Below are 26,378 nucleotides of genomic sequence, written 5' to 3'. Positions count from 1 at the left end.
GGGGAACCCTCTTGCACTGCTGGTGGGAATGCAAACTGGTGCAGCCACTCTGGAAAAGTATGGAGGTTCTTCAAAAAGTTAAAAATAGAGCTACCATTTGGTCCAGCAATTGCACTACTAGATATTTACCTGAAGGATAAAAAAATACAGATTCAAAGGAATACATGTACCCTGATGTTTATAGCAGCCTTATCAACAGTAGCCAAATCATGGAAATAGCCCAAATGTCCACTGACTGTTGAGTAGATAAAGAAGATGTGGTTTATATATATAATGGAATATTAGCCATCAGAAAGAAAGAAATCTTGCCATTCACAATGATATGGATGGAGGTAGAGTGTATTATGCTAAGTGAAATAAGTCAGTTTAGAGAAAGACAAATACTATATGATCTCACTCATATATGCAATTTAAGAAGGAAAACATAAATATATGTGAAGGTTGGGGGGAAGACAAAGGAAAATAAACCATAAGAGACTCTTAATGATAGAGAACAAACTGAGGGTTGATGGAGGGAGGTGTGTAGGGGATAGGCTAAATGTGTGATGGGTATTAAAGAGGGCACTTGTGATAAGCATACAACAACTGGGTGTTGTATGTAAGTGATGATCATTGAATTGATTCATTTAATACTCCAGAAACCAATATTGCACTCCATGTTAATTTATAAAATTTAAATAAAAATAAAATAATTAAAAAACAAAGAAATTAGGTAATGCAACTGTGTCATTTTGAGAGCAAAAAATAAGACAAGAGGTACTATACAGCTTGAAAAAGTTTACATAATTCAAACCTGAAGACTTTAGGGTGCATAGCATAAAAGTGAAATTTTGCAATCAAGTTTTTCAGGTAGGAAAATATTGTTGGCTGGAGTATAAGGCAGTTCTGCCCTGTACAGAATTCTGCTCTTTATCATTAATTTATATTATTATGAGGCTTCACTGAGTTATTTTAAAGCAAATTTCCCCTTCCTCATTTAAAAAATATTATATGTTCCTTGCAGAATATTTGAAAAATATGGAAACTGAAGAGAAGAAAATAAAAATTACTATTAATTCAAAATCCACAGATGCACACTGTACATATTTTGGGATATTTCCTTTCAGATACACACGTTTGTGTGTATGTGTGTGTTTGTGTGAGTATGCAAACACACAATATATATATAACGTATATGCATATAAATACATTAGCAAAAGTGGAATTCTAATGTTTATTCCACTTATTTTTAAACATTACATCATTAATTATCCCTCAAAAGTATAATTTCAGTGGCTTCTTATTTTTCCTTTGTCGTGTGCACTAGTGGAAAAATATTTAACCAGTTCTTTGATCTTCTCTTCATCTAATAATAGGAGCTTCTCACTGGGTTTATGAATTTATTTTGTAAAAGTAAGTGGGAAAAGTTCAATGAGGATAAAGGGGTTTTATACCCTGAAATAACATCTGCACATCTCTGTAATGATTTGTCTGACTAATGAGCCATATTTAATCCATCAGTACCTAAATGCAAATTGGTTACTTGGCTTGAATGTATGGATTGTCTTGTCACTACAACTGCTGATAAGGTAATTAAAATGAGGGAGCCAACTGGTGCTCCTAGCATTAAAAATCTGCTATGTCTTTTTTAAGGAGATGTGACCCACGATGCACTTCTTAAAGCTTTACTAATTATTCAAAGTGTACCTATACTCAAAAACTGTAGAACACTCATGAAACAAATTGAGGAAGACACAAAGAAATGGAAAAACATTCTATACTCATGGATTGGAAGAACAAATATCGTTAAAATGTCTGTACTACCCAAAGCAATCTACACATTCAATGCAATCCCTATAAAAATACCACCAATTTATTTCCAGAGTTGGAACAAATAATCCTAAAATTTGTATGGAACCAGAAAAGACCCGGAATAGCCAAAGGAATGTTGAAAAAGAAAACCAAAACTTGTGGTGTCACAATCCCGACTTCAGGCTCTGTTACAAAGCTGTGATCATCAAAATAGTATGGGACTGGCACAAAAACAAGACACATAGAGCAATGGAACAAGAATAGAGAATCCAGAAATGGACCCTCAACTCTATGGTCAGCTTATCTTTGACAAAGCAGGAAAGAGTACCAATGGAAAAAAGTCTCTTCAACAAATGGCACTGGGAAAATTGGACATCCACATGTAGAAGAATGACATTGGACCATTTCCTCACATCATACACCAAAATAGACTCAAAATGGGTGAAAGCCCTAAATGTGAGACAGGAATCTATCGAAATCCTAGAGGAAAACAAAGGCAGCAACCTTTGTGACCTTGGACACAGCAACTTCTTGCTGGACATGTCTCCAAAGGTAAGGGAAACAAAGATAAAAATGAATAATTGAGACTTCATCAAGATAAAAAGCTTTTGCACTGCAAAGGGAACAGTCAACAACACCAAAAGACAACCAACAGAACAGGAGAAGATATTTGCAAATGACATATCAGATAAAGGGCTAGTATCCAGAATTTATAAAGAACTTATCAAACTTAACACCCAAGGAACAAATAATCTAATCAAGAAATGGTCAGAAGACATGAACAGACATTTCTCCTAAGAAGACATACAGATGGCCAGAAGACACATGGAAAAATGTTCAACATCACTCGGCATCAGGGAAATACAAATAAAACCACAATGAGATACCACCTCACACTGGTCAGAATGGCTAAAATTAACAAGTCAGGAAACAACAGATGTTTGTGGGGATGTAGAGAAAGGGGAACCTTCATACATTGTTGGTGGGAATGAAAACTGGCGCAGCCACTCTAGAAAACAGTATGGAGATTCCTCAGAAATTTGAAAATAGAGCTACCCTACAACCCAGCAATTGTACTACTGGGTATTTACCCCAAAGATACAAATGTGTGATCCAAAGGGGCACTTGCACCCCAGTGTTTATAGCAGCAATGTCCACAGTAGCCAAACTATGGAAAGAGCTCAGATATCCATCAACAGGTGGATGGAAAAGAAGATGTGGTGCATCATATACAATGGAATATTACTCAGCCATCAAAAAGAATGAAAATTTGCCATTTGTAATGACGTGGATGGAACTAAAGGGTATTATGCTAAGATAATGAAAAGTTTGGTGAATTTTTGGTGCAGGTTTTATTTTTGTGATAAGCTCCAATGCAGAACAAATCTTAAATGGTACCTCTTCTCTCACCCAGAGCTGGGACTATTTTAAAGGTACCATAATTATCCTGGATGCACTGCCTCTGTCTTCTCATTTCCTTCTCTCAGAGAGGTAGCCCTGCCCTTTGTTCAATTGATTGAAAGGTATGCATTTATAGGCACTTGGACACTTTTTCATTCCTAGTCCAAACTAGGAAATATTCTGGTGTGTTCATAAGGGATAATCTATTTAACATAAGGGGTAGAAGTTTTGTGAGCTTTTAACCAAAATTAAAAAAGTGGCTTTTTTCTACTGTCTTCATAATAGAGAAAAAAATACCAGATTTTTAATCATTAATCCCCAAAGGCTTATCACTGCTCTCTATGAATAAATTTAGTGAGAAATTTTTGGTCTCCTATAGTAATACCAGAGATCAGAAAGCCAACTTTATTCTTTCACCAATATTTCTAGTATTATGGGGTGCCTGGCTGATGCAGTCTGTAGAGCATGCAACACTTGCTCTCAGCATTGTGAATTCAAGCCCCACACCGGATATGGAATCTAGTTAAACAAACAAACAAACAAACAAACAAACAAAATAAATAATACTTCTAGTATTGTATGATATAAATTTGTATGCACAAGTGAAAACTTTTCTGATGCCTTAGTCAGTGTAGTGTGCAACTTTTGATCTTGGGGTTGTGAGTTTGAGCCCCATGTTGGGTATGGAGATAACTTAAAAATAAAATCTTAGGAACACCTGGGTGGCTCAGTTGGTTAAGCAACTGCTTTCAGCTCAGGTCATGTTTCTGGGGTCCTGGGATCCTGGGATCGAGCCCCATATCACTGAGCTCCCTGCTCAGTGGAGAGCCTGCTTCTCCCTCTCCCTCTGCCTACTGCTTCCCTTGCTTGTGCTCTCTCTCTGTGTCAAATAAATAAATAAAATCTTAAAAAATAGGATAAAATCTTAAAAAATTGTTCTGTTTTTAAATTAAAAATGTTCATTTTGTTGACAAGGAGAATTTGATAGAGTAATAGAAGATAGTACAGACATAGAGACTGTATGGAATCAAGTGCAACTGTGTTAACAGATTGGAAAATATTAGCTTTTCTCTCAAAAATAACACCCGTGTATTCTAGTCAACTAATTCACTCTCTGCCATCTGGGTTAGCTTTAATGACTTTTTGTTTTCAGTCTTCTGACAACTGAGTAGCCAATTCCCTATTTTAAATCTCCATGTCTGAAATAACTGGTGTGTTTTTTTGTTTTCTTGGCTGGACACTGGCTGAAGCATTATATTTTAAACCGGATAAAGATAAAAGTGTGTTTTTCCCTCCTCCTAATTAGTGGCTGGCACTGAGCAACAAGACCATTTTAAACTGAGGCAAAACAACGGAGATATATTTTCTTTGCATATCTGAATTACAGCATGAATGAAATTTGCAACTTCATTCTACCTCTCCACTTCTACATTTTGGCAGTTCAGAATTTCACTTAGGATTAATGTTTCTTTGACACAGTTTGCTAATAAAACTTATAAATTCTGATCAAGGCAATACCAGACTTTTCAAGATTTTTACAATTACTATTCAGAGTAAGTGTTTCGATAGAAATGTTGAAAACTGAAAATTGGCTCCCTTTTGAGATTAGGATACTATATATTATTATTTTCACATAAACCAGATCATGGCTTTTAGTAATTTTCATTTAGTTAAAAATATGTGATACCTTCAGGGATATCTGTCATGATTAACACAGTAGTGTCTTTACAAGCATTATCTATTCTGCTTCTTACCAAATCCTACCCCCTGTACAAATGCTTAGAAAGTTTTCTTATCGCAGGATCACGATCATTTATTAAATTATAAGCTACTTCATTTATTTTTTTAAAGATTTTTTAAATTTTTATTTATTCATGAGACACACACACACACACACACACACACACAGAGGCAGAGATATAGGCAGATAGAGAAGCAGACTCCATGCAGGGAGCCTGATGTGGGACTGGATCCCAGGACTCCAGGATCACACCCTGGGCAAATGCTCAACCACTAAGCCACACCGGAGTCCCAACCTACTTCCTTTCAAAAAAGTTTTGAGATATCTCACTGGATCACACACAGTACAATAATATAAAAATTAAAGAAATTTATTCTCAAGGAAAAGAGATTTAGAATGTTGAAATATAATTTTAGAAAATTATTAATACACAGAAATATATGCTGCAAGGTTCCACACTACCCTGAAAAGAGAACTACATATTAATATTTGATTCCAAACTTCTGGTTCATCAAAGTCAAAAGGACACAATTATGAAGTGAAGTATTGTCTGTATAGTAATAATAATAATAATAATAAATGCAGATAGAACTAAAGAAGTCAATATTCTTCTGCTTATAAAATTTGAGAAAAATTTCTGCACAAATTTAGTATTTTGTATACTTAAGAATAGGACACAGAGTCTTGGAATGAACAATATTAGCAACAATACCCTTAAAATTAAAACTGCTTGTTTTTTGCAACTATTTCCTACAATGCCTTTCAATGGAAGTGGAGTGCATAGGGCCAATACTACCATGAGGTAGTAAATGCAATTCTCTATAAGTGGGTAGTACAAAAACAAACACAAAACAACAAATAAGTTTTCTTAATGTCTGAGTTGATCTAAGGATCAATATCTAAATTACTTACTGGGCTGAATGGATTCTATTCCCCTTAATAAGTCCTTCAAGAATATTATTTCTTGCTCTTTGACTCTTTTTTTTAAGATTTTATTTATTTATTCATGAGAGACACACACACAGAGAGAGAGAGAGAGAGAGAGAGAGAGAGAGAGAGGCAGAGACACAGGAGGAGGGAGAAGCAGGCTCCATGCAGGGAGCCCGATGTGGAATTCGATCCCGGGACTCCAAGATCACGCCCTGGGCCAAAGGCAGGCACCAAACCACTGAGCCACCCAGGGATCCCTGCACTTGGACTTTTAATTAAAGTTGCCAGTGACAGGTAATTGAGGTAGTTATTCGAGTAATTATTTGGTGTTATTCATTGAAGTACATGTATTTTTAAAGCTCACATATTTTGAAAAGTATTTATTTTAAAAATCAGCTGAGCAAAGAGAAAAAAGTAAATGTCCCCTTATGAAAATTAAGGTGCTTAACTTAGACTTTGTCTTGAGCAGGCATTGGCCTACCTCTGCAGAGCAGAGGCCTGGGGAGCACCGTAGACAGTATAAAGATTTTTCTCAGAAAACAATTCTGGGTCTGATCCAGGATAAGGGCAAATCAATAAACAAGGTTCCAAAGTTCTACACTGTAGACCATGGCTTTGACAATTTTAACCTAGAAAATCTTCAAAGCAGAATTGCCCACAGAAAAATTTTAGAAATCCACTTGTGAAATGTGTGAGTTTGAGAGCTTCCCAGACAATCTTCTAGGGGTACTTATGAAATGTGCCCTATACTAATAAAAAGTATTGACACGGTGTTTAGAATTGTTGATTTAAGTCAATTAAACATTGGAAGACATCTGCCAGAAATGTGAATTGTGTGTTTAGACATAATTGACCTTGAATGAACGCTTTCTGACTCTTACATGGTAGGAAGATTGTATATGGAGCCCATTGCAATCACAAAGTAGTTTTCTTTTTCATTTTTTTTTTCCAAGTTATAAATTTGAGTTTGGTGTCTCTCAATTTCTGATAGTCTTAATGAGATTGCTGATGCTAACTGGGTATTTGTCTACAAGTTATTAACAAATTGTAAATATTAGGATTTCCTACACAATAGCTTGAGAAAGGTGGAATATTAGAATAACTACTCAGAGGCCTTCAAAATTTCCACTTAGTAGATATGGACCAAAACTGTGTATGGGGCACCTGGCTGGTTCAGTGGGTAGAGCATGGGACTCTTGATCTAGGGAATGTGAGTTCAAGCCCCCTGTTGTTTTGTTTTACTAAAATAAGAAAAGTATATGTGTTGAAGGAGCCTTCAGTGACTGAACTTGTGTATAATGAGTCATATTCCATTTTACTTGTGTAAAATGGCTTTTTTCCTTTGAGTGAGCTCAAGCCTCCTTCCTCATTTCTACGTTTAACTCAGGTGCTATCAGAGTCTGATGAACAAACATCATCATAGGAGGGTAGGAGGAAGGGGGAAGGAAAAAGAAAGTTGGCATGTTCTACAGCTTTAAAAAAATTAAAACAACAATTTTTTCACCTTTTTTATTTTTAAGTAGGCTTCATGCCCAGTGTGGGTCCCAATTTGTGGCCTGAATTTACCACCCCAAGATCAAGGCCACAAGATTAAGTGTAGGATGTTTAACTGACCAAGTCACCCAGATGCCCCAACAACTTTTAAAAATCTTTTTATCTTCAATTTTTGAAGAGAGATTAAATCATTTTAAATCTCTCTTCAAAAATTGTGAAAGAAATGTGAGTTTAGTGTGAGTAAAATAGTATAAAGATAAATTTAAAAAGTGAATGATTAATAATTTTTCCCACCTCCTTTTCCCCCACTCCCCTTCTCCTAAGTCCTCACAAGTGACAGATGTTAACAATCTGGTGCCCACTCTTTCACACATTTCTACATGCTCATTCATTCCTAAACCTGTATGTACATGCATGTGAAATCCCATGAGTCTTGAATTCAGCTTCTCCTTTCTCTCAATGGACCTGGACTTGGACTATCTTTTTTCTGCTTCTGTTGTTTTTTTCTTTAAGGTTTATTTATTTATTTGAGAGGGACACAGAGAGAGAAAGCGTGAGCTGAGATGGGGCAGATGAAGAAGGAGACAAGAGCAGACCTCTCTTGAGTATGGAGCCCAACTTGGCGCTCAATCTCATAACCCTGAGATCATGGCCTGAGCAAAAATCAAGAGTCAGTTGCTTAACTGACTGAACTACCAGATGCCCCTGGACTATATTTTTTCTTATGGACATTGGGTAGCTGCTACAGTAACCTGGACTATGAAATGAGGACTGGTAAGAAACTTAGAAAGAGCACAGTGGAGATGGCTCTGGGGTCTCAGCTAGGATGATTCAAATGGCTGGGGTGACTTGAATGATTGGGGGTGGAGATCAACTTCTAAGACAGCTTCTTCATTACACATCTCTCTTGGGCTGTGATGGCTGAAGAACTAGCTCAGCTCGTCCTCATGGCTGCACATAATCTGTGTGATGACTCCTTTCTTCGTTACACATCTCTCTTGGGCTGTGATGGCTGAAGAACTAGCTCAGCTAGGATTGTCAATGGAGCCTCTGTGCCCTCTGTCATGGTGGACTCAGGGTAGTCAGATTTCTTCTATGATGACTCAGGTGATTCCGAAGTTGAGCAAGGTAGAAACTGCATGGCTTTATATGACCTCACCTCAGAAATCCCATTATACTGCTTCTCTGTATGCTCTTGGTCAAAGGAGTCATGGGCACCCGGGTTCAGAGGATGGGCACACGGGTCCCACCTTTTGATGGGATGTCAGGCACAAAATTTGTGGTCATTATTTAAGAGCCCTCATATGAAATAGTTATCTGAGAAGCTCATATTTGCATTGCATCAAAATGGAGTACAGAAATGCTAATGGGCAGATGATTTTGTGTCGCTCTTTTAAAAGTTGCTCTTTGAAAACATAGGGCTGGGTATATTCTGAGTCTAACCAGGCAGGACCATATTCTTTCAGGTTACAAGTGCCAAGAGAGATTTTAAGTGTGAAAGTCAGCTTGCCAGAAAAGACTTTAACTGAACCATGGCAAGAATTCCTCATTAAGTACTTTATTGAGCTTGAGTTGTTAATCACCTCTTCTAAAGGTAAAAACTTTACTAACACTGAGGTAGAAATAAGCCTGCGTCACAAAGTTCAGTCATTGCCCTAAAAATAAAGCTGAGAAAAGCAAGCTTCTCAGGCATCACGTGTGATTTGGACGTGCATGATCTCACCCAACACAATGATAACGTCGGCTTCTCTATCTCCACATCTGCCTTCATTAGTGGTTCCAACAGTGGAATGCAGGCCCTGCACAATCATTTATTATACTTAAGGGTTCACAGTGCAGCAATAAGTTTACAGTAAAACTATGGCTAAGTGGTGGGCATGGTATCAGGTGCTTAGATACAAAGATGAATAAGGCAGGATGGCTGCTTACAAAGAACACAGTCTGGTGGGTGTTTTAGGCATGCCAACAGATAAACTGCAACACAAGGCATTACTTGTAAATGAATCAGGTGATCTCAGAGGGAGATCTTCCTGCCTGGGTGTTCACCTGGATTAGCACCTATAACCACTACTTCTCTGTCCGCATCTGAGCCTTTGAATCTTATCTTTTATCTGGCCTTCTAGGATGTCTCTTTGATAGTCTTCAAGCCCAGTTTTTCCCTCTGCCTAGATTTTTTACTTTAAGTTCTGACCTCTATTTTAATCTCTTTCCCTGGCATTCATCTCCTCCTATTATCCTATCTCAAAGCTGTTTATTATATCTGTGCTCTAAAGCCTGAGGGCAAGAGATTCATTCATTAACATATATAAGCTGAACAATGACTATATGCTGGGCAAAATGTTAGATGCTGGGGATATAGTGGTGAGCTGGTTGCAGGGAACTTAGTTCTAGTATGATGCCTCCTCAACTCTTGGAATTATATGCCCAGCATAGTCAAATGTAGGGTAGTGCAGACCCTGAGAAAAATCAGAGGAGCCTTTCTAGTCAGGTGACATTTGATTGGTTGATTGAATTTTTAATGAAAAAAATAGAAGTTTTCCAGTTTGGAATGGAGATAGAGTGGGGAAGATCAGACATTTCATGCAGAAGACATAACACATACAAGAAGTAGCAAGGGTGTGGGTGGTTTGGGAGATGAAGAGAAATTCATTTTGAGTATAGTGAGGCATATCAGTGAAGCTGGAGAAGTAAGTTGGGGTCATACAGTAAAGGTCATACAGTAAAGGAGAAGTAAGTTGGGGTCATACAGTATCCTTGTATGGATAGCTCTTCTGATTAAGTTTGGACTTAATCTTAGAGTCAAGGGAGAATCAGCAAAAACTTATAGGTTTGTGACAAAATGGGATTTATTGTTCTTTCAGAAGATACACCCAGTATCATATGGTTTCATTCATATGTGGAGTATAAGAAATAGTGAAAGGGACCATAAGCGAAGGGGGGAAACAGAGTGGGGAAAAGTTAGAGATGGAGACAAACCATGAGACACTCCTAACTCTGGGGAACAAACAAAAGGTTGCAGAAGGGGAGGTGGGTGGAGGGTTGGGGTAACTGAATGATGGCATTACAGAGGGCATGTGATGTGATGAGCACTGAGTGTTATACTATATGTTGGCAAATTGAATTTAAATAAAATAAAAAGAATTAAAAAAAAAAGAAGATGGACCCAGGAGGATGGTCTCAGAAGTGGGGAAAAAACAATTGACAGGAAGGTCACTTAGGAGACTATTGTATTAGCCTAGATTAGAATACAGAGGAATGAAAGCCAGAGAAAAATATGGGAAGAAGGAACAGAGCATAGAGGTTAATTCTGTGACAGCATTTTAAGGTGGAATCAAGAATGCTTGGTCACTCATTAGTATGGAACATTTGATGGATGGTAAGATCATGAATCTAAGGTGGAGAAAAAGGGAAGAGGAACAGATTTTGTAAAATGATATCAAGTTTTGTTTTGGATACTTGGATATTCAAGTGAAAAAAAATAGGTAGTTAGAGACTTTGATATGAATCCAAATAGGGAGAGAAGATGGGGTAGAGACCCATTTTTGGAGGCCAGAAGAGAGGCAAGTGGACAGAAAATTAAACAAATATTTGGCAAAAAAGAAAAAAATCAACAAAGATGTGAAATCAGTGGATAAGGAGGAGAACCAGGGCAAGATTAGCCTCCTGGAAGAGAGGAAAGGTCAAAGAGATGAGTAATGTTGCTTTGCTGACCAAAGTTCTGTGAATGCCAGGGTCAGATGTTGGCCATGTCATGACAAAGATATAATAAGGGTCAGTTGTCAGTCTTGGTGCTTGGGAGGTTGCCACTGATGGTTGCACTGAAGGTGGTATCCTGTGTGCTTCCTGGCCCTCCCTCTTGGTTCTTGCCAGTCAGGAGTCAGAAAGGAGTTAGAACACTTTCCAGATTGTTTTTACTCCCGAGAAAGAGAAGACTCTAGAAACTTGGATACGATTTTCCAAAATGTGAAAAACACGGAAGACATCACTGCTGTATCTTGGGAGGTAACAGCACTTAGGTTTAAGCTTTAAGCCTGGTTTTCTGGGCATGCCTGGGTGCCTCAGAGATTGAGCGTCTGCCTTCAGCTCAGCGAGTGATCCCGGTATCTGGGATCAAGTCCCACATCAGGCGCCCGGCAGGGAGCCTGCTTCTCCCTCTGCCTGTGTCTCTGCCTCTCTCTGTATCTCTTGTGAATAAATAAACGAATCTTAAAAACAAAAAACAAAAACAACAAACCTGTTTTCTGTGCCCGAATTTCTTTTGCCCTGTTATTTTCTGGTCGAATACAAGTTTTTGCTTTCTATTATATTAGAAATGTTTTTGAGTGTACATATTATGAAATTTTATGCTGGAAAAATTTTCAAATTATTCTAATAACTTCCTCTCTGGGAAACGGGTAAGAATTTTCTCTTTCCTCATCAAACGTAAATATACAAGCTAGCTGACCTGAAGAGAAGACTTGTCCAAATGTCATTTGTTTCCATAGTTTATTTATTCTTTCATTCAGTTTACACTGGGAAGTGTATTAATTATAAATGCTCCAATTGTTTAAGATGAATCATTTAATTTGCCCAGTCACTTGTGAAGAGTGTTTGATATCAAAGAATCTGGGCTCAGTTCAGATGTTAAGTGACACTTAACTCGGGTGTGGTGGAGTTAGGGCGGAATGATGTTGGCTAACTGTGCCGGAAGGATTAATATCCAAATGCTGGATTATCTAGTTGGATCAAAGCACTGCTTGTAGAGTAGAAGAGAGTATATAACAGCCAGGTGACCTAGAAATAATCATAGCAGTGGAGGAAAGTCACAATAAAACCAAATCAAACCAAGTCAAACCACTTAGTCTGCCCTAGGAGGGTGATACTGGGACAGGGCTTATGGGAGCCCTGAATTTCCCTTCCAAGATTTAGTCTTTGCACTCCCTCATTGTTTATAGCATTTTCATTTTTATTCCTTCTAAGTGATACAATCTGTGTGATGACTCCTTTCTTCTTTTTAAAAATTAGATGTTAATCAGCAGTGTAATTGAAGCTTTCCTGTTTGGCCTGTGAATGAAAGTGCTCCATTATATGCATTTAACTAAGCTTTCTTTCAGATCAAAATCTCTGTTGTGAAATACAGTGGCAATCACACAACATTCACTGGCTTATATCCACTCAACTATCTGTATACAAATTGTATTTTTCTTGCTTTATAATAATAAATATCTTGAGGGTAGGAAATACTAGCTTTTTACCCATCTGTCCATCCAGCCATTTAGTTAAAATATGAATATCTCTGTGTCAGGCACTGTGATGAATTTAGGAATGACCAAGAAATCATCCCTTCCCTCAAGGAGTTCATAGTCTAATTACAGCAGTGGCTCCCAACTGTGGCTGCACATAAGAATCACTTGGGTTGCTAAGCTTCACTTTCAGGAAGTCTGTTTTCCTGGTGCTAGAGTGTCACCTGGGTACTCCAATATATTTTTTAGAGCTTTCAAGGTGATTCCAGGAGCAAATAGATTGAGAACCACTGAGTTAGGCACATGGGCCTATATTATGTTAAGCTGTATAACAAAGAAAAAGCAGATTTTTGCTGGCAAGCAGAAGGAAAGATAGTCATAAAATTTGTTTTTTCTTTTACTCCTTGAATCACCCACCACAGGGCACAAAGTCTTGAATATATTGAACATTTCTTTAATTAATGCACTTATTACTGTTAGACTCAATCATCTACTTCAGCATCATTAGGTGCTTTTCTGTATTGCAATTAAATTAGGACAATTCTTTCATTAATTTAATATTAAATTATTATATTAATCAGCTTTCTGTCCCAACTTAAACAGAGTTTGGGGTCCTTTTTAATTAACCTTTTATTTTTAAAAGTTTACTTTTTTATTTATTTGAGATAGATAGATAAAGAGACAGAGAGAGTGAGCACAAGGAGGGGGAGTGGCAGAGGGAGAGGGAGAAGCCGACTCTGCTGAGCAGCGAGCCCAACTCGGGGGCTTAATCCCAGGACCCTCAGGGCTTGATCCCAGGACCTTGGGATCCTGAGCCAAAGAGAGATGCCTAACTGATTGAGCCACCCAGGTGTTCCTGCAATGTGGTTTTATATATCTTTTTACCTTCGCCTGTGCTGTTCCCTATACCAGAAATGCATTTTCAAATACATTTTCTCCATCAGCCAGGTAAACTCCTACTTTTTTTTAAAGACTCAGATTAAATATTACTCTCTCTTGGAAGTCGTCCTTGATATTTCCACGCAGAAGTGAGAATCTTTTATGATTACCTTCAATAAACCTTGTACATAATTACAATAATGACAGTATATACACTTTATTGAGTGTCTACTGTATGTCATGTACTTTAGATATGCTTGGCATATATAGCTCATTTGTTCTTACAAAAGTTTTGTGGGGTATGTATATTAAACTCATTTTATAGATGAAAAGTCCAGACTTGGAGAGAGAAGCTAGATAATTTGCCCTAGTTCATAATGTTAGAATAAATAAGAGAGCTGTAATTCAAACCAGATTAACCTGGTTCCAATTCTATGTTCTATCTACCCTGTCTTCATTATAGCACTTCTTTAAAAAAATTTTTTAAAGGTTTTATTTATTTATTCATGAGACACACACACACACAAACACACACACACACACACACACACACACAGAGGGAAAAGTAGGCATCCCGCAAGGAGCCTGATGCAGGACTCGATCCTGGACCCTGGGACCAAGCCCTGAGCTGAAGGCAGATGCTCAAACGCTGAGCCACCCAGGAGTCCCATTATAGCACTTCTTATATGGCATCACATTTATTCATTTACATACACACCTTGTCCAATGATATGCTGGATTCCTCACATCTAGCTCATTGTGGGAGCTCAGTAGATACAGGTTAAATGAACTGAACTACTCAATTTTCCTCACCAGTTACCTTCCAGAGTAATGGTACAAACTTTAGAAAAAGCACCATGCTGCAGGTGCAGGGCCAAGGGTAATCACTGTTTCATATTCTGATGCCTCTTTAGACTGTGTATCCGTAATCGATCTAACTCTCCATATGCTTTGCTAGGCAGTATATTAGTCCGCTAGGGTTGTCATACCAGAATACCCTAGGCTGAGGGGCTTAAACAACATAAATTTATTTTCTTGCAGTTCTAGGATCTGGGAGTCCAAGATCAAGGAGCTGGCAGGGTGGGTTTCTGGTGACACTCCTCTTCCTGACTTGCAGATGGCTTCATTCTTGTGTTTTCTATAGCCTTTACTCTGTGCCACACATCCCTGGTATCTTTGTCTCTCCCTTTTTCTAAGGATACCAGTCTAATCAGCTTAAGGTGTGCCACCTTTATGACCTCATTGTTCAAGTGAATTTCTAGGCCCAAGATGGAGCCACTCCTGCCCCAGGTGCTAAGTCCGTACTTAGATAACTTTCCTTCCCTGTAAATGTTGGGCTTGACCAGAAACATAGTATACCCAGTCAGTCAATTCCAGAATGCCAAGCCAACTTTGGGCTCTATATTTATTTTATTGTTTTTTTATTCATTTTTCTATTTTTTTTCTATTTTGTTCCTTATCCTTTATGCTATTAAAGTTTCCTGCCTTCCACCCTATTTTGCAGTTCTCTGGATCCTTGTGAAGAGAGGCTGCCCACTTCATGAAGTGTTGGATGAAGTTGTTGGTGTTACCTAAATTGTTTTCTTGAATCATTTTTAATACTATACACACAAAAAGCTCCCTTCCTCATGATGTTCTAGTACGCTGCTGTCCAAATGTGTCATGAAGATGTACAGTATGCCAGCTCAGCCTCCCTCATTCTTAGTTTTCTAATCTTTGAGATGGGAATAATGATAACAGTCCTGTGCAGCTCACAAAAATTTTTTTCTTTTTCTTTAGTGTTAAGTGCAAAAATATTCAGAAAGTGTTTTACCAATTGGTAAAGCAAAAAATCTGAAATGTTCCTTTCTGGACTGCCTGGTAAGTGTTGACTCATTTTTAAGACTCAGTTTAAATATTACCTCCATTGCGGAGCTATTATTCTTGCTTTTCATAAGTATTGACTGGTGGATGGGTGAAGTTTTTTACATCCCCAGGGGCCAGGTCTCATTCAGTTGGAACATTAAAAAGAGCACAGACAATTTGCTGAGAGGTCTTGCAGGTAACCAGCCCCTACTTTTCTAACCTTAGAAGTCCATGGTCCTGAGTAGGTCCAGACACAGAGCAGACTTCTTGTTATATCCTTCTTTCTCATCCCACTTCTCATCAGTGTCTTACAGAAAAAAGAGTAAGATTTGAAGTCAGATCCATCAGGGTTTAAGTCTTGATTCTGAGACCACCTACTTATTTGACCTTGTGCAGCTCATTTTAGCTCTATGAGTCTTAGTGCTCTATGAGTCCAATTCTTCAGATAGAATTGCTCCTCTGCTTTGGTTCCTATCCCTGCATGGCCGTAAACTGCAAGGGGATGTAGGTGCAAGAGAAAAGAGGGGTGGTGGAAAGTGAGAGGGAGAGGTACTGAGAACTCTGAAGATAAGTGGCATTTGTGCCATTCTTTGAGTTTTTAACTGCCATGTGTGTCCCCAAATTGGGATCTATCTCTAAAATCTATGGATCTTCTATATTAATTTCCCATGGAATAAGATCAGGCTTGTATTATCTTTCATAAGTGGTATTCTTTGTGTTTGGGGGAGACATATGTCATAGCTTATGCACAGAGTTCCAGGAGCTGGAGGAGGAAGGAAACAGGAGGCATGGCTGATAAAGCAGGTGGGCAGGCCGAGGATGGCCATAAAGTGTGTGTGTGTGTGTGTGTGTGTGTGTGTGTGTTTGTGTGTAGTGTTGGTTATTGTGTTTACTTGACCTGGAGCATAGGAGAGCTTGAATTTTCCAAGAAAGAGAAAGAATTTTTTTTTGGCACGTGGGAAGGGGCAAAACTCACCTTCTCTGACGGTTTCAGATTTGCAGGGCTCTAAGGAATTTGAAAAGGGTGTGCCAATTGAGCAATAGTGGAAGCTCCATAATGTGAATCAACTATTTTGAGGCTTGCACAAGTACTGAATAAGGGCCAGGCCTTTTCAATAAGCATTTATTATATTTCTCAATTCTGAGATAGCGAAAGAAAAAATAAGGAAGCACCTAAAAAAGAAGAACCTATTTATTTATGAAAGGACAGAAAAGGTTTTATCATAAGACTTCCAGTAAATGCTGTTTTATTCCAAGATGATCTGAAATGCTTAGTAGTGACTTAGAGGCTTGATCTTCCCCTGCTCTAACCTGCTGTTGGGTATAGATTCATTCTTTTATTAGAGTGATTTTTTTTTCAATGAGCAATGTTAATGCTTACCCATCCAGTGATTTAACATTAGCAATGTAGATGTGGTTTGAGAGACTCCAGGGAAATGAATTGACAGGTACCTAAGAGCAAAGTTCGGTAGTAATAATTGGGTTATAACATTTGCATCTGGGAAAGGTGTTTTGACACCAGGAGAGAGGAAGTCCTGGGAAATGGGTGGTATAACAGGCATGTGTTTCCCAATCCAAGCAGTATTTCCTCCATCCTGTCTTTATGGTCTGTCCTGTCCCTTGAAACACCTTACTTGGAAAATCTTGCCCAAAGAAGCAAAACCAAGCACATGTGTATCCATCAAAAGGTGACTGATACCTTGAGTGGCTCTTAAATTAAGGAATCCGTGCCTCAGTTTACATTCTTTTAAGCCCGTTTCCTTCTCTGAAGAATAAAGACAATAATAATAGCTCTGTATAGTGAGCACCTACCAGGTGTTTCACATTCATTATTTTTGTCTATAAAACAACCTTATAGGGGCAGCTCGGGTGGCTCAGCGGTTTTGTGCAGGCTTTGGTCCAGGGGCTGACCCTGGAGACCCGGGATGGAGTCCCACATCAGGCTCCCTGCATGGAGCCTGCTTCTCCCTCTGTCTGTGTCTCTGCCATTCTCTCTCTCTCTCTCTCTCATGAATAAATAAATAAAAATCTTTAAAAAATTAAAACAACCTTATAGGGGCGCCTGGGTGGCTCGGATGGTTAAGTGTCTGCTTTTGGCTTGAATCATGGGATTGAGCCCTACTTTCTGAGCTTCCCTGCTCAGCGAGGAGTCTGCTGGTCCCACTCACTCTGCCCCTCCTCCAGCTCATGTTCTCTCACACGATGTCAAATAAATAAATAAAACCTTAACAAAAAACCCCAACCTTATAAACTAAGCATGATTTTCTCATTAATAGAAGAGAAAATGAGGCACAAGGTGGTTAAATAATATACCTGAAATCATCAGGAGTGAGTGCCTGAGCCAGGATTCAAGGCAGACCTGTGGGGCTGACAGCCTGCTCCTACAGCCCGCACCACAGGCCTGGAGGCCCCGGCTCTGTCAGCACCATCCTTAACACTGTAGTGTGAGCATGTCCTGTGTGGAGTTGTACATACTGGGCATTTTTCACATGTTAGTTCCCTAACCCTTTACTTCAGGTGCCCAAACCCTGCCCATGTCAACATTATTTCCTTCTCTGAGATATACTTGTATGTATGGAATACAGGGCATTCTCAATAAGATGCAGTACCACAATGATTAGTCATGAAAAAGATGTTCAGCTCTTGGTCACTTGATTGTTATTTATTATCTTATTTTTATTTATTTTTTAATGTACAGAGAGAGGCAGAGACATAGGCAGAGGGAGAAGCAGGCTCCCTGCGGGAGGCCGGATGCGGGACTTGATCCTGGGACTCCAGGATCACACCTGAGCCAAAGGCACGTGCTTAACCACTGAGCCACCCAGGTGCTCCTGTCATTTATTTAAGGAACAATAGAGTTCTATCTTTCTCTGTACTTTGGGCATAGATATGAGGGGAAGCCTAAACATTGGGAGTTCAGAGGAAGATACGTACTTAAAATGGAAACTGTGGTACCACATCCAGTACATATGAGGGCAAGGCAGAGCCTCTGTAAAGGGGTGCCAGAGGAGGCCAACAGTGGCAAATGTGAAAGGCTCTTCACCAAGGAGTTCAGGATGAGCTGAGTAATGCAGGACAAGAGCTCAGCAGGCTGGTGTGAGATTAAAGTTTCACCCGTGGGCCAGGGTCTTAAGGTGCAGCAAGTTTTTTTTATTTGAAGAAAGGACATACTTTCTAAGAAAATAATAATGAGGCAAGATACCTTAGGGTCAGTGGGGTTATTTAGCAATCGGATAATGGTGATGTGTATCTAATCTCTGAAAGGCCTTTGACCATATCTACTGAATAGTCTAGCTCTGAACATTCTGAGGTTGTGTGTGACTGTATTCTTTTTGAAGAGAACTTTGAACTATAGATTCAAACTAGAAAGAAAAAAATAATCAATATTCCAAGAAAATCCAGGCAGGTAAAGAGCCCTAGTTTTAGGCTGCTGAGCAGTGAAATGTTCTGCAGATATCTGCCAGGTATTTATTCCAGGAGGTGATTTGAAGCCGAACCTTCCTGGAAAAGCTCTCAGTAAACAGTCTTCCTTTTTTTTTTTTTTTTTTTTTCTTTTTTTAAGAGACTGCGTCTATTCCCATTTTTGCTGAATGGAAAAAATAGCATGTGAATGGACTAGGATGGCCGGAGTGACAGCTGAATTTTGCAAAGCACAAACCACCCTACATATCTCCCTCCAGTTTGCCTGCATATGAATGCCTCCCCCCGCCCCCCCCCGCCCCCCCCACCCCCCTCAACTCTGAGTTTTGCAAATCATCCATCAGCCCTGCTAAAATCAAGAAGAGAGAAGTTTGGGTTAACATCCCTCTCTTCCCCACATTGCACCACCACTACAAAAACAAAAACGAGAACAAAAACAAATAAAATTTAACAAACGAAAGCAATATTCCGTACAGGAGGGTTAGTGATTTACTCCCACGGGGACTAAACATGACTGAGGCTGAACTCCTTAAACAGTATCTGAGTAGCTGTTACAGTGAGACTATTACCATTGTTTCAGTCAAGTCCAGACATGCTGTTTAATTAAAGAAGGTACTAAATTTAGGGATTGGGTTTTGGAGATCTAATTATAGATCATGGTGACTTGTGAGCCTTCACCATGCCTGAAGCTAGAGGTGAATGACGCAGGTCAGGGCTCTGAGCCTGTGGCTTCTTGTCTGGGGAGCTCTCTCCAAAGGAATTTTCCTCACAGATTTCTCTTAAACTCTCTTTCTGATCCAAGAAAAGGGCCCCAAGTGTTGTATATGTAATCTTTGAAAATTGCCTTTGAAATTCACATTTTAGCAATAACTCAATTTTATATCTGATAATCTTTTGTACCTTGGTCTACAGTTGCAACTTCCAGCTTAACATTCTGGGGTGTGTGTGTGGGTTTGCAGGAAGAGAGAAGATTTGGAGAGTTCTTATTTTCTCCTTTATGCTTATTTCTGTTTTCTATAATAACCATATTTTACTTTATAAAAAGAAAAATTCATATGAAGTGTCACTCTCATTAATTTATCTTTTTAGCTCCAAAATGCTCAATGAAAAGTTAAGAAGTTCATAATACCAATCATGTAGAGAAAGATTGCATGCCTAAGCCAGGTAAAACAATTTGGAGAAGTATCTATCTATTTTAATTTTGAAATAGTTTTAAATTTACAGAAAAGTTATGAGAATATTCCAAAGAACTCCCATAAATCTTTTGTTCAGAGACTGCATTTAAGTTTCCCATTATTGTAATAATGGCTTTTATAGCAAAAGGATCCTCTTGGGCACAATGTGTTATATCCAATTGTCAAGGTCTCCAGTCTGCTTCATTCTAGAATGGTTCTTCAATATTTCCTTCACTTTCAAGATATATGGTATTTTTGAACACGATAAGTCAATCATTTTATAGAACTTCTATCAGTCTGGATTTGTCCATTGTATCCTCATGATTATGGCCAAGTTTTGTATTTTTGCAGAATATCACATTTTTGCAGAATCACAGAAGTAATTTCTGTTCTCATTGTGTCCTATTAGGAACATACTGTGCCTATTTGTCCCATTACTGGTGCAGTTAATATTAGTCACTTTATCAAGATGTATCTGCCTGGTTTTTCTATTATAAAGTTGCTACTCCACCTAATTAATAAATATTTGTGGGGAGACACCTGGAGATCAACTAAAATCTTTTTTTTTTTTACTACTTGATTCTTTTTTTCCCCTTGTTTTAAAATTTTATTTATTTTAAAGTTATTTAACATATACTGTGGTAATGGTTTCAGGAGTAGAATTTACTGATTCGGGCAGCTCCAGTGGCTCAGTGGTTTAGCGCTGCCTTCAGCCCAGGGCCTGATCCTGGAAGCTCGGGATCAAGTCCCTCGTCGGGCTCCCTGCATAGAGCCTGCTTCTCCCTCTGCCTGTGTCTCTGCCTCTCTCTCTTTGTGTCTCTCATGAATAAATAAATAAAATATTAAAAAAAAGAATTTATTGATTCATCACTTACATATAACACTCAGTGCTCATCCCAAAGAGTGCACTCCTTAAATGTCCATCACCACCTAGCCCATCCTACCACTCCCCTCCCCTCCATTAACCCTCAGTTCTCTATATTTAAGAGACTCTTATGGTTTGCCCCGCTCTTTATTTTTATTTTTGTATTTATTTATTTGACACAGAGAGAGTATGAGTGTGAGCGGGGTGGGAGGGGCAGAGGGAGTGAGATAGAGAAAATCTTAAGCAGGCTCCATGTCCAGTGTGGAATCCAATGTGGGGGCTCGATCTTGTAACCCTGAGATCATGATCTGAACCAAAATCCTGAGTCACATGCTTAATCGACCAAGCTACCCAGGTGCCCTTTTAAAAATTTTTTTTAATTTACATTCAATTTAGTTAACATATACTGTATTATTAGTTTTGGGGGTAGAATTTAGTGATTCATCAGCTGCATGTAACATATACTGCTCATTATATCAAGTGCCCTTTTTAATGCCTATCATCCAACTACTCAACCCCCATTCACCTCCCCTCCACCAACCCTTGCTTTGTTTCCTACAGTTAAGTGTCTATTATGGTTTGTGCCCCACTCTGTTTTCATCTTATTTTATTTTTCCTTCCCTCTCCCTATGTTCATCTATTTTGTTTCTTAAATTCCACATGTGAGTGAAATCATATGGGATTTATCTTTCTGTGACTTATTTCACTTAGCATAATACCCTCTAGTTCCATCCATATCATTCCAAATGGCAAAATTTCACTTTTTGATGGCTGAATAATATTCCTATATATATGTATATAATATATATGTATTATATATAATGTGTATATATTATATATTAATTATATATAATGCATATATAATGCATATTATATATAATATTCATATATATATATACACATACAATTTCTTCTTATCCATTCATCTGTCCATGAACATCTGGGCTCTTTCCATGTTTTGCCTATTGTGGACATTGCTGCTATAAACATTGGGGTGCAGGTGCCCCTTCGGATCACTACATTTGTTTCTTTAGGGTAAATACCCAGTAGTGCAATTGTTCGGTCATAGGGTAGATCTATTTTCAACTTTTTGAGGAATCTCCATGCTGTTTTTCAGAGTGGCTCACCAGTTTGCATTCCCACCAGTGGTATAAGAGGGTTCCCCTTTTCTGCATCCTTACCAATATCTATTGTTTCCTGAGTTGTTAATTTTAGTCATTCTGACCAGTATGAGGTGGTATCTCATTGTGGTTTTGATTTGTACTTCCCTAATGATGAGAGATGTTGAGTATTTTTTCATGTGTCTGCTAGTGATTTGCATGTTGTCTTTGGAGAAACTGTTCATGTCTTATGCTTATTTCTTGACTTTTTTGTTTTTTTTTGGTGTTGAGTTTGAGAAGTTCTTTATAGATTTTGGATACTAATCTGATATGTCATTTGCAGATATTTTCTCCTATTTCATAGGTTGCCTTTTAGTTTTGTTGATTGTTTCCTTGGCTGTGCAAAAGCTTCTTATCCTGATGAAGTCCCAATAGTTCATTTTTGCCTTTATTTCCCTTCCTTCTGGAGATGTGTCTAGTAAGAAGTTGTTGTGGCCAAGTTCAAAGAGGTTGCTGCCTGTTATCTGCTCTAGGATTTTGATGGTTTCCTATCTTATATTTAGGTGGAGATCTGGTAAAGTCTTCTTCCTTTTCCTACTCTCACCTATTAGTTTTAGCATCTATTCATAATAATTGTGCAAATTATTATGATGGTGATTGTCAAATTGTGATTTTTAATTTTGTCATTCATTCTACATTTATTAATTGGCATTCGACTCTGAAGAGAAAATTACTCCTCTCCCATTTATTTACTCATATATTTATTTATATCCACGGTCCTTTGAATCCTTATTTTAATAAATGGGTTATAATTCATTGCTGTTACTACCTATTGTGATGCTCAGATTATTCCAGATTTGGCCATTAACTGTCATTTCAAACAGGTTTCTAAATCTTTTTGATGCATCTCTATCATTTTTGGACATATTTTAGAATCATTTTGTTCTTTCCGTATTCAAGTCCTAGAACTAGCCACTTTTTCCAAGCACCTTGGTTCTGCTTAGTGGAGAGTGATATTTAGAAGCCCAAGATCTGGGTGATAGGTATCCTTATTGCTGCTAAAATATATAGGTATGCACACATCCTTATCTTATTTATTTCTACATATATTGCAAAACACGAGTTCACACCCATGCTTCCTATTCAAGCTCAACACTACCAGGTATATTCCAGCTTTCCTCCTTTCTGTGTTTGTACCTTTCTTCTCTGACATTGAGTAACATTGCTACCATTATTCTCTTCATACCTAATTTTTCAATCCCTCTAAATATTGCTCTCCTGGCCTCACTAGGTTGCAGCCCCATTTCACCACTCTCTTTGTGTGAACCCTGACTCACTCAGACACCGTTCTTGTATGGACTCTGATTTCTGTTAGGTTGCTTTCTTGTTCTCTGGGACCCTCATGTGGGCCTGGCCATCTCTTGGCTGCCATCAAGGAGAGAGTGAAAAATGAAAAAAAAAAAAAAAAAGAAAGAAAGGGAAGAATTCGAAGAAACACCCACAATGTTAATGATATAAAGGAAAGCCATTTATATAGTCATTACCTTTTTGGAAACTCAAGTTATAGATTGTGTTGCTTTATAGCCATTATTATAGAATTGTTACATTGAAGCCTAAAAGAAAAGTTAGAGTTTTTTTTTAAGATTTTATTTATTTATTCATGAGAGACACATACAGGGAGAGGCAGAGACATAGGCAAAGGGAGAAGCGGGCGCCATGCAGGGAGCCCAATGTGGGATTCGATCCCTCAACATCAGGATCATGTCCTGAGCCAAAGGCAGACGCTCAACCGCTGAGCCACCCAGGCATCCCAGTTAAAGAGTTTCTAATCAAATTCTCTCATTTAACACAGGAGATAGATATTCTGAGAGGATAAGTTACTTGGAAAGGTCACATAAGTAATTAGAGCCCTTAGTCTAAACAAGAAATCAAGATATCTGAGTCTCTGGAAGGTTCTGTCTTTGCTAGATTATTCTGGGGCTTTAGAAAATGGTTTATTTTTTTTAAAACATCAAATATGATTCCATATTACAGTGAGCATTTGTTGTTTTTGCTTTCTTGGTTTACCATTTTTTCCTTTTGGGAGATATCTCATTGCCACCATTGGTTCACTCTCAGCTATGACCAAGCATGGGGTTGACTCCATTCCCTGGCTCCAGGAGTGGGCATGGCCACAGGCCTGTCTAATGAGAACAACTGGGGGCTTTTGTGGGGCTCTCACAAGGGAGGCTCTCTACTGTAATTGTCAAATTGATAGGAGGTAAATCTGGCACTGTGTGGAAAAATAGAGCCTCAAGATGGACGTGATTACAATTTAGGAAAAGGCTGATTATTAATGTAGCCAAGAGATGAAGAGAGCTTCCTGATGACACCCTTAAGCCCTGGAGCAGTTTGTGCTTGAAACTGTTTCATATCCCTAAACTTCAATGTTGTGTAATCCAGTAAATCCTTTTGTTTGCTTAAGACAATTTGAATTGGGCTTTTGTTACTTGAAACCTAAAGAGTAATATGCTCCCAATTAATATCTCTGTCTCTAAAACTGGGAAGAAGTAAAACAGAGCTGAGTTTATTTTCTGTTAACTTGATGTCAAGGAGTTCTTCCTTAATACTTAGCTACAGGATGGGAGGGGCTATGAGAAATATAACTAAGGCCAAAGGAAGGTAAAGAGTTTATGAATGCTTGGTCTATCAGGAAGAAAGCCAGACCCCTTTGCTTAATTAAATAACTGCAGTTTCACCCATGTGAAGTTTCTAAAGGTGAAGATTATTACTTAACAAAATAGATCTTTAGTGGAAAGCCATATCATCTTTCAGGAAACGGAGGACTTTATCTTTGCTTTTAGTAATTAGCCTCCCTAAAGAGATGGTTCTTACTGTGAAGCAATGATGGTTCATTTACCTCAGTTGAAAAATAGAAATGTATGTACATCAGATTGGTTCTGTTTTCTCTGAAGAACACTAATATAATAGCATATACTTTTCTTCTCATAAAATTCTTACTAGACTTCCTAAAATCAAGTGATTAATGTTTCTGCTTCTTTGTGTCCTCCTGAACCTTAGGAAAGACTTGCCCAATATACAAAGGAAGAGAAGAAGGGTCAAAGGAGCTCAAGAAATCCAGCTATTTAAATAGTCAGCTGTTAAATAATTGAGATTTTAGTCGTAGTACATTTCTGAATATCTGAGCAAAAAGAAATAAGGCAGGAGGAGTTAACTAAGGCCAAAGGAAGGTAAAGAGTTTATGTTGACAATTTTTTTGTAAAACTTGTATGAGTTCAAAGGTTTTTAAAAATATCTAGAACTGTGGTCATTAGAACCTTTTATGTTTGCCTAACTATTAAAATTTTTTGGTAGCTATAGTACATACTCATCTTATTTCTGTTTGAATGTTGTCACAATAAACTAGCTCTAATGTTTATGTTAACAGGTTAAATGACAGTCTTCCCTTTGAACATACCGTCAGTATGACCCTTTCCCTGGCAGCTCTGTTCTCACATGTGACTGCTTTTCTAGATTGTGCTCTCCTTTGAAATTCTTTTGGTGTTTCCTATGACAATCCTAGAACTCCACAACTCTTCTCACTGTCAGATCCAGAAATATTGGAGAAGAATTACAATTATTTGATATTAAAAGATATATGAATTAAAGGAGATTAATATATACATTGCTCAAGTAGAGTCATAATTCAACATCTGCCACCTGAGTCAGTCTTAATCACACTCAATAGAGGAGCTTGAGATTCGTAGCATGCCCCAAATAAAGCTATGAATTGGCATAGGGAAGCAAAAGTCCTTCTAATATGGAAGTGTTTACTAATGAACTTTTACTCAAAAAGTTAGTCCTCACTTATACTTTTCTTCCCCTTATCACTACTGAAGATTTTGAGGCCTATAATGTGCCTTCTCCATCTGCACCTTATAGATTTTTGGATACCAAGATAAAATGCAAATCAATTGCAATGTGAAACTTCATATCTTGCAAAAAAAGGAGGATTATATACAGTGTTGAAGAATTTCTCAACCCTTTTTTTGCCAAAAGAACATCAAGTGCAATTAAATCTGAGTGATAGAAGATAGCAAAAATCTACATAGATGATAGAATAATTGGAATTTCAAAAGATTGATTTGAATACAGTTTGAATATCAAAGGATAAAGAACTGTACATTAGCGCACCCCCCCTTATCTGCAACCATGGTCTGGAAGCACATGATCCTCCATTTGATATATTGTCAGAAGGTCAACAGTAGTCTAGCACTTTATCACAATACCTACATCATTTACCTCATTTCATCTCATCATGTAGACATTTTATCTTCCCACATCATTGCAAGAAGAATATGGGTGAATACAGTACAATGAGATATATGGAGAGAGAGACCACAGTCACATAACTTTTATTACAATATAATGTTATAATGACTCCATTTTATTACTAGTTATTGTTAATCTCTTACTGTGCCTAATTTACAAATAAACTTTGTCATAGGTATGCATGAATAGGAAAAAACAGTATAT

The 26,378-nt window shown here is 38.0% G+C and overlaps 1 protein-coding gene across 19 annotated transcripts in view; it reads left to right on the top strand.

Annotated features, from left to right (window-relative positions):
* LOC121492782 (collagen alpha-2(I) chain-like) overlaps positions 1-26,378 on the top strand; it is a 105,247-nt gene that overhangs the window by 58,391 nt on the left and 20,478 nt on the right. The window contains exon 5 of one of the 19 annotated variants that reach the window (XR_005988278.1): positions 14,963-15,318. The exons of 17 other annotated variants lie outside the window; for them this stretch is intronic. The gene's annotated coding sequence lies outside the window, so the exon portion shown is untranslated. Of the gene's footprint in view, positions 1-1,632; positions 1,809-14,962; positions 15,319-26,378 lie in introns of those variants that run through there. One more of the 19 variants, XR_005988289.1, reaches the window with a different exon arrangement.

Source organism: Vulpes lagopus, chromosome 6 (genome assembly GCF_018345385.1).
Source record: "Vulpes lagopus strain Blue_001 chromosome 6, ASM1834538v1, whole genome shotgun sequence".
Lineage (NCBI taxonomy): Eukaryota > Metazoa > Chordata > Mammalia > Carnivora > Canidae > Vulpes > Vulpes lagopus.
This window is presented reverse-complemented; position numbering and strand designations above follow the sequence as displayed.